At 37.2% G+C, this 9,779-nt stretch overlaps 1 protein-coding gene across 1 annotated transcript in view; it reads left to right on the top strand.

The window, feature by feature from the left end:
• Positions 1-3,132: 3,132 nt before the first annotated feature.
• The window catches only part of pnoca (prepronociceptin a), a 17,132-nt gene continuing 10,485 nt past the window's right edge, over positions 3,133-9,779 (top strand). Inside the window, exon 1 of the mRNA XM_005727556.1 lies at positions 3,133-3,287. The gene's annotated coding sequence lies outside the window, so the exon portion shown is untranslated. The remainder of the gene's footprint in view (positions 3,288-9,779) is intronic.

Raw genomic sequence — 9,779 nt, forward strand, 5'->3', positions numbered from 1 at the left:
AAACGTCCACAGTATATTTGTGTGCGTCTGTGTGTCGTCTAAAGTTCTTCAAGGGACGACTGCCTCATCCAGTTATTCATTACAAGTTATTACAAGAGAAACAAGGAACAAAACTTATATACAAATACAAAAATACAAATCAAAATCAAATAGGAATCATGAACCCATAAAAACCCAAAGTCCTGGGTACAAAACCCAGGGATGATGACAGAGAGCCACATTTTAATTTCTACACTTAATGTAGATAGTACAGTCCATTCTGATAAAACTACTTAAAAAAAATTGCTTTTCCCTGAAAAATATGGCTGAAAACGTTTTTCACCTGTAAAGTTATACTTGATGATCAGCATGTCCAGTACACTGGACAATGCTAATTCACTTTACAGCTGTAAGTACAATTACCTACATCTTTACTAAAATGATGAGTATGTTGAAAATAATCGTTAACCTCTACCGCACAGCACACAACTGGCTCAGGTTTTTCACAAATTAGCTGCTGCTGGTCTCTTTGAGGGGCGACACACAATACCCTCAGTGGGTTAATATTCAGGATTCTTAGAGCGCTAACTCGCTAAAATGTTAGGGACAGCCCATACTGTAGCAGCCTATCAGTCACAAGATAGGCCCAGCCTAAAGTAAAATTTGCTTTGGTAATTAGATCTGAACTCATATAGCAATTTTCTCAAAGTGCTTTTTACTACATTTTTTTAGGTCTTAAATTGACATTTCTAATTTCCTCTAATTTGGCTTCCTGTGTTAATGTACATCCTCACTCCCTATGCTAATGTAAGATTTTGATTTCATATTAGCTTAAAGGTAAAGCACAGCTTCGGTACTGCAACCTGCCTCTTTCCGTGTCCTGCATTTGATTGGTCCTTTCAGAACAGTAACCCTAACAGTATCTTGTTTCCTCACTTGTTTATTTCTTTATTGCGATACTGTGTTTCATTGTGTTCCATCCTCCATCGACAGGCGAACGCATGGCCAAAGCAGAGCAGCCCTAATCAGAGAGAAACAGGACACATCCTCCCCATAATGAAGGCCGGACAGACACATAATAAGTAGCTCTCAAATACACGCTTGTCGTGATTCTTTTGTTTTCAGCCCAGAATATTTTTTTCTTTTTTTCAGCAGAGTGACAGTAATGCAGTCCTGCCACTGCCTGAAGAGAGGTTGGAGGACATCTGACTGTCACTCCCACAACATAGTGGAGGAGTGACAGTCACATGTCCTCCAACCTCTCCTCAAAGCAACTCTGCACATTAAATATGACGTTTTATCTCTTTTTATAAGAAAGTAAGAGTACTTAGGTGGTGGAGTTCATTCATATAATGATAATAAACAACAAACAGCTCAAATGAAATATTAAGCAAGACTGTTTGGATCACTATTTCCCTGTGAATTACTTTCTTTGTATTTTATGTTACAGAAATAGTAACATGTTACAGATTTTTGTGAATTACTTTGGCTTAAATATAATATTTAAGCCAAAGTAATTCATCCATCCATCCGCTTCCGCTTATCCTTTTCAGGGTCGCGGGGGGCTCTGGAGCCTATCCCAGCTGTCATAGGGCGAGAGGCGGGGTACACCCTGGACAGGTCGCCAGTCTGTCGCAGGGCTAACACATAGGGACAGAAAAACACACACACACACACACACCTATGGGCAATTTAGATTAATCAATTAACCTATCCCCACAAGCTGCATGTCTTTGGACGGTGGGAGGAAGCCGGAGTACCCGGAGAGAACCCACGCAAACACGGGGAGAACATGCAAACTCCACAAAGAAAGACCCCGGCCTGATGGAGGGATTGAACTCAGAACCTTCTTGCTGTGCGGCAACAGTGCTAACCACCGTGCCACCGTGCTGCCGCCAAAGTAATTATAGTGCTATATATTTTTACCATGTATTAAAATAAACACCAGGAATATTGTGGGATATGGACAGAGGTTAAGATGGATCTGGGAGAGAACAGTGATGCACTATCCTGGACTGTGGTGTTCACTTTAGGTTACTCAGCGGTAGCAAACAGCAATATAAATTTAAGGTGATGACGCTGATTAGACTCATTCATTCGTCTGTCAAGCAGTGTGTTAGGAACCTACTGTGATCTTTGCAGCATTGAAGTGAGATAGCTTGTTAGTCAGAAAATGAGACCTCTGATCCCTGCAGCTGTTGTAGCTGGGTTAAAATAGATCTAATTGCTTAATTAATATCACATAGATCCAAGTCTATGAAACACAGTGTTTAAAGCAGCCTGAGCTGTTGGTTCACAGAGATTACTTTTACATATGTTATTTGAAACTGTGACTATGTTTAATACGAGAATTTGTTAATAGTAACAACTATATTGGAGGATGAAGTGCAACCTGTTGCACAGTGTGATCGGCATCTGTGTCCTAAAAGAAACACAAAATGACTAAAATAATCTGAACCAGCTGAATACGTATGTGCAAAGACATCAGAATAAGAGACTTGGGGGCTGTGTCCACATTGTTTCATTTGTTTAAGAGCTAAATATACATAGAGTATGTAAAAAATATTTTTTATCTGAAGTCACCATTTATGGAATTCATCTTGCAGACATGGGAAGGGTCACGTTTACATATACCAAGGATGAGCCCTCTGTCACACAAGATGCCTCAAGCATCCAGCAATTAAACTTTTGAAATTAACTTTTTATTTATGTATTTTTTTAATGAAGCAGTAGTAGTTGTAATTATAGTATCAAATAACTGTAGAATACCTTTTGAAAGAAGAATATTATATCTTTTTAATCTTTCAGTTAAATGTATTAGTATTTTCTGTTTTATTAGTATTTAAACGTATTGACGTCAATTTTCTGAAAATGACAACACAGCAGACATATGTCTTCCGTCCTTCCTCTTTACATCTTTCTCCCTTCTTCTCAGCTTTGTTTGCCTCTCCATCTTCCCACACACGTTGTCCATTTGTTTTTTTTAATCTACCATCTCTCGTCTATCTTCGTCTTCTCCTTGCAGCCCTGCTTCTACCTCCTGACTCCTCCTTGCTCCCCCATCTTCTGCCTCCTCCTCCCTTGTCCATCCCTCTCTCTAATGAAAGAGGGATTTTTGAAAGAAAGAGAGTGAGAGAGAAAGAGAGACAGCAGAAAGAGGAGGTTGAAGTGGAGGGGTGGGTCCCTATAAGAGCAGCTGCCTCCAGCCTCCACGTAGCCAGAAACACCACACTGAGACAGAAGAAAGGAATCATACGCTGACAAACTGCATTCACCCAAGGGACCTCCTATTGGCAGCCCCAGAACAGGTAAGGAATCCTTGGCGAGCAGGAGGGAGTAGTACAGGAGGAAAAGAAACTGCTTGACCTCTGACCTTTATATAAAGAATTTTTTCCTTTGTAGTTTTCTCAGTATTGTCATGCACTAACCGTTTGTTGTGTGTATTGTTGAAGAAACCCCATAGAAACTATACATTTACATTCATTTGACTCGTCTTAGTTCCTTTAAGGGTGAGTGATGTTGCATTGCAAGCCCTGTTTAGACAGCCCAAAAGATAACAATGAAATCTAAATTTAGCAGAAAATACAAGATAAACAGGAGAAAGAAGAAACCAGTGAGTCCTTTTTAAGAGTAAAGCTTTATTATCCCAGTCAGTATGTGTCTTCATTGCTACTCTGTCACCCACACCTGCTGGAGTCTCCCAGGATAATTACTTTAATAATTACTGAGTAATAATTACTTCTGTGTCGTTACCTTCTGACATTTGAGCTTAATCTCACTGAAAAAAAAATATAAAAAATATCTCAAACTGTAAGTGACAGTGTGAGTTAACACAGTACCTCAGGTTAAACACTTTGTGTTCAATAGAGTCAATGCATCTGCTCTTAAAGAGCAGCTACAGACCTCAATGTTCCTTAATATGTATGATTAAGAAGTTAGCTATTAGTGTTGATTAAAAAGCAGAAAGTTATGTACAGAACACAGAGCATGACGTGAAGAGGCTGCATCTGAGGAGTACACATGCATTTTAATTTGTAAGCACATTGGCAGGTAGCAGATAGAAAGGTCATAAATTGCTGGTCATGATTTGTCATTAATCATCAAGCTCTGATTCACAGCTGATAGGATCCAGGAATGAAAGGGGACTCTTTGCAGGAATATGTTGTTTGGGTTCATCTGAAGTAATGAAAGGTAATTTGGATGAGCTCATGTTGCCTAATGAGGGTAAGATTTTGCAGAACTCCCTTCATCAGAGGAATATTTTTCGATTTTTTTTGACGCAGTTGCCTGAAGGTTATGTTGTTTTTAATGACAGCTTCTGCCACATTCTTCATTAAAGTAAAAATACTTTGGGTTAATTATGACCAAAACAATTACATGAACATTAACCAGTATGAGCTCTCATGTAGTAGATACTTATAGACTGCTCTCAGCTTATTTTGAGTCACTGGTGTAATTTGGAATGAACATTGCTACTTTAAAAGGTAGCGGCTCAGAAATCAAGGGTTTTACTGACAACAACTGTGAATAAGTCTCAAGCTTGTTTTGTTGTTGTCATTCAGGACCAGTTGTTCAGCTCCCTTTATAAAATATAGAGACTAAAAGGTTCAATTAAGTAATATAAATAGATTTTATTGACATCTAAGGCACCTGGACACATCTGGCCAGTCGTTTTGCTCCAGACTTCAATGCTCTTTATTACCCCGTTCAAGAGCTGGAGTAATGAATCAAGCTAATAGGATTGATTAAAATGGTTGGATCTTTTATCAGATTTATCAAATGACAATTTGATGACACATACATCATCCATTATAGTTTTTAATTTTCTTTAATTAATGAATCATGTTGTCTAACTAATAAATGTAATAATTAATTTACTATTAATCATTGTAACTAATTATTAATCAATCAATTTTAAACATGAATCTTATTTTTCTGTCATTTATTTGCATTAGTAGTACTAAAATAGCAGCAGCCTCCTTCTTACATAGTTTATTAATATTATTCTTCCTGTGCCTTTAGGCATTTAATAAACTGATTACTAAGAGCTGCATTTATTCAATCTCTTAAAAAAAATCTTTATAAAGTCAATAACAAATTTGAATATATCTTTTTTCATATTAATAATTAGCCTAAGGTTATATTTAGCCTGGGGCACACTTTTCCTTTGACCTTCAAAGAAATTGTTTAAACAAAGGCAACACTGATGATGGAATTTTCTGTAGTAAACTTTTGTTTAAAGACCTTTTTAACAACTGTTAATCCTTGGTCTTGTGTCAGTTTATATTCATCTTCAGGAATATGTTTACAGACAGTGCTATTAAAAAGAATAAAAATAATAATAAAGAAGCGTCTGCTTTCTTACACTTCACAGTAAAATTTCCTGTGGGTACAACAGATCAGGGTAGAAGATGTTCCTATAGCTGTCTCGTTGCAGGTGTTTTGCGTTGACTGAATAAAACCAGATAAGGAATGTCTTTGGTGAGGCTGCATGAACACTAAATAACACTATAAAAATGTAATGCTTACATTTTGAGGAATAATTTGAAAAGAAGTTGAGGATTTGGTGTGGGTGGTTTTAGGTAAACACGCTTTTGTATTCAGAGATACTGATGTATGCAAAATGAGGTTTATATTGTAGCTCAGTTGTACCATTGTGAAACACATAATCTTGTAGTGATGAACATCCTTTCATTTTGTGGGCGATTTCATTGTGTACCTGCAGAAAACCTGACAAACACTGCCAAAGTGACAATGAGAGATAGTGAGAGAGATGGGATTTCAAAACAAACTGTAATTGCAAACAAAATGTTTGAAATGTCTAAGACAGCTATCTTAAACATTGTAGAATCAATCCAAAGAGACAAAAGAAGGCTCACTCACGGAGCTCTGAGCTTTTTTGTTCATGACATAGCTTGTCTTGCAAGTTTAATTTCTCAGTTTTTATTCAGACAAGAAAATTTCTTACATTTCTTATCCCTATTGGAAATATTTTCAACTCATGCCTTCAGCCAAATGCATCAAATATAATGCTTCTCCTGGCTTGTAAATTGTGGAATGTATTTAGTGATAGGAAGAGAACTGTGGATTAGAAGGGATTTCAGAATCAGAATCAATAAAGTATTCTGATTCTGAAATCCCTTCTAATCCACAGTTCTCTTCCTATCACTAAATACATTCCACAATATCATTATTTTTTATAGTGAGATATATATATTTTATTCCAGCACAGTTTGTGTGAAGAACCTACAATTTTGTTGTACATGTTATTTTCTAATTCTTTTCTATTCTATTCTATGTGGATACACCTCGTTAACACTCACAAAACATTCTCATTTAGGGTAGAAGGGGAAAATGGAATGAGGAAATGATTGCTGGATCACAGGTCACACGGCATAGTGCTGGGGTACACATCTCTGACAGCAGCATTGAACTGCCTGTGAACGTGTAGACTTAATCCAAAGATGCAATGTTCCTAACACAGCAGGATCTCCAGCCATCCTTTTATGCTTATCTATCCTTTCACAGACCCCTCTCCTTATCGTCTTGCTGTGTTCCACTTTTCCCCTCTGTTTCAACACCAAATAGAAATGATTCATGTCAGATACAGTCTGTTGAGCAAGAAAACCCTACTTAAGGTTACTTAATTTCTTCGATATCTACTCAAGAAAAAAACTAGAAGTCATGATTATTGCTGTCTAGATACAGTCTCCATACTTTCCCTCTGTCTTAACACGTGACGTAGATATATTAAAAGACCTGGATGTGACCTTCTTAGTGGCAAAGGATGAGCCTACTCCCTTGAAATTGCATGCTTCCTCAAACTAAATTGCAAGAGCAGAAAGGCATAAATGCAATTAGATTTTTTAAAATATCTTTTACGGCAACGACAAAGCTTTGATCATTAGTGCATTTGGCAAGCAACAAATAATTGTTAATATATTTACTATTCAATCTTGCATTGCAATATTTACTTGTAGTTCCTGCTACATCTGTTGCTGCTACATTTTGATATGGGGAAAATTTGAAACATGATACGTTTCTATGCTATTATGCATGACGTACAAGCCTCAGGCAAAATTATTTATTTTTATATTTGTTGCCTAATACTAGCCAGTGATGGGAGGCAGGATGTGAAAAATGTTTTTTACAAGAAAGCTGAGTGCTTTGTATGTCTCATATCCACCTCAATCACCTCCTGCAGCCTGTTATACCTTTTGAATCTGTCAGATTTTAATTAATCTTGTAATTAAATTAACATAGTCGTAATAATATAGAACAAGAAAAGATTAAAAATGAATAAATGAACAGGTAAACACTATACAGTAATTTTTTTTTATTATTAACAAATGATAAACATTTGTTAAACTTATTAACAAATCATTTTAACATTTAGATTTTTAAAACTTTTCAAACTACTACTACAAATTATTGTGAAAGACATCATGCTGTAGTAAATCGGTAGGCAGTGAAAGAGGGAAAAAAATCTGGTTTTGAAGGAACTTGATCTACAGCTTTGACTTTACAGATCAAAGTGTAAATTAAGTTCAAGGGAAATTATGTCTGGCATATCCATGTTCCAAATCAGGAGTTAGTAATTTACTGAGGAAATTTGGTGATAGGGCGTGCAGTCTGAGCCACAACTTGACCTGTTCATTTCAGTCATCTGTCAGTGAATCTCTGTAATAACTTGAAAAAAGTGCAATAATAACAAGAAAAATCATTGGGAAACCAGTCTGGTGTGACCTCTGTGTAAGTATGTGTCAGTCACCTCTACAACGTCAATTGACTTCAGGTGATTAGATGCATTGAGAAAGGAAATTGATTTAGCTTAGCGTGTCTGCTGTTAATGGCTTTAGCTGCTACGTCACACTCAGTCTGATTGACAGGGAACATGACCCCCTCCCCCCCAAAAACCAAATAAAACAAAACTTGAGGTCTTTTTCTAAATGTTTCCTCAAATCTGAGATTTATCGAATCACAGATGCATCAATCACAAAACTATATGAGTAATGGTGCAACTGACATGACCTCTGACAACGAAAGAGAAAGTTTAAAGAAATAACTTAGTGTTAAACCTTGTTTTTCCACACAGATGAGTTATAGCTTTTGGAACATTGATACTGAGACATACATGCAGAAAAAGTAGAGGTTGTAGTAGAAATGTTGTCTTGTTTTGGTGGGAAACAAAACAGTGCAAGTGAAAAAAAAATAGCAGCATAAAGTGTGAAAAGAACAAAAGACACTGAAACGGCGTCTTAAAAGAAAAGAAGAGTTGATAACAGGGGAGTATAAGAGTGCTCGTAGGCATAAGGAAGAATCATGTATTGATGTGAAAGATTTATTTGCTCTCCTGAAACGTGTCACGTCAATGACCACACTGCCATTTTGCCAGTTAGACATCAATATTACAACAAAGAGCACAATGTATTTTGAGTGGGCCTGGGACAGGTTGTCACTCACAGTCTCTTTTCTGACAGAAAATGTACTCTGGCTGCAGGCAGAAGACTAAATAACATTTAATTACCGGTCAAATCGACTCATCAGCTTATAAAACCAACATCGTGATTTCACTCCAGTTATTTAATATTTCTTTAAAATTGCTCGTCCTCACTCCTGCAAGAGTTGGAAGGATTTTACTCCTTATGAAGAAGTCGTCTGAGCTGAATTAGCCCATAAAATAATCTGTACATAACTAAGGATTCAGAAGAGTGTAAAAAAAAAAAAAAATGCTTTAAGCACGCGTTGCATTAAAATTTAACGTGACATATTACACCAGTTACTATTTTTAAAATATACTTTATTGTCCCTTAGGAGAAATTCAACATTCCTCTGAGATTTTGGTCTATATTGACATAATAGTGTCACACAGTTGCTGTAGATTCGTCAGCTTCACATCGATGATGTGATAAGCCATCCATCCATGAATTAAGCCTCGTGACATGGCACGTTATCCTGCTGGAAGCAGCCATCAGAAGATGGGTACACTGTGGCTGTAAAGGGATGAACCTGATACAAGGCAGGATGGTTCCACGCTTACTCCAAATTCTGACCGTAAAATCCAAATGTTGCAGCAGAGTTTGAGATTTATCAGCCCAGCTAACATTCTTCCAGTCTTCTGTTCTCCAGCTTTGCCTGTATGAACTGTAGCCTCAGTTGCCTCTTCTCAGCTGACAGTAATGGTACCTGCTGTGGTCTTCTGTTGCTCTCAGCTTCAAAGCTTGATGTGTTGTGGGCTTAGAGATGCTCTTTTGCTCTTGTGCTTGGTTGTAATGGCAAGTTATTTGAGTTTGTATTGCCTTCATCTCAGCTCAAAGCAGTCTGGCCATTCTCCTCTGACATCATCAATGCAATTTCACCCAGAGAATTGCTGCTCACTGGACAGTTTTGCCTTTTCACACCATTTTCTCAGTAGATCAGCAGTTCTAAGTTCAGCACATACAGAATAATCTTTTTTCCTCATTCTTAACAAGAGCTTAAAATTCATCAGGTTATTTTCACTATGTCTACATGCCTAAAATTCATATATTTATAAAAAGAGATGGGCAGTAACGCGTTACTGTAATCAGATTACTTTTTTCAAGTAACGAGTAAAGTAAGGGATTACTATTGCAAAAACGGCAATTAGATTACCGTTACGTTCCCGTAGGAACGCTGCGTTACTGCGTTACTAAAACTGTGATTTTTTTGCGAGAATGACGTGACAGTGACGTAAGCCAGTGCGACGTTCGTGAAAACAGCTGTGTACAGAGCAACAATGGATAATATATCGAGTGCGGGAGAGAGTATGAGCGTGCAGC

This window comes from Pundamilia nyererei, unplaced genomic scaffold (assembly GCF_000239375.1).
Source record: "Pundamilia nyererei isolate P.nyererei 1_Seehausen unplaced genomic scaffold, PunNye1.0 scaffold00025, whole genome shotgun sequence".
In the NCBI taxonomy this organism is placed as follows: Eukaryota; Metazoa; Chordata; class Actinopteri; order Cichliformes; family Cichlidae; genus Pundamilia; species Pundamilia nyererei.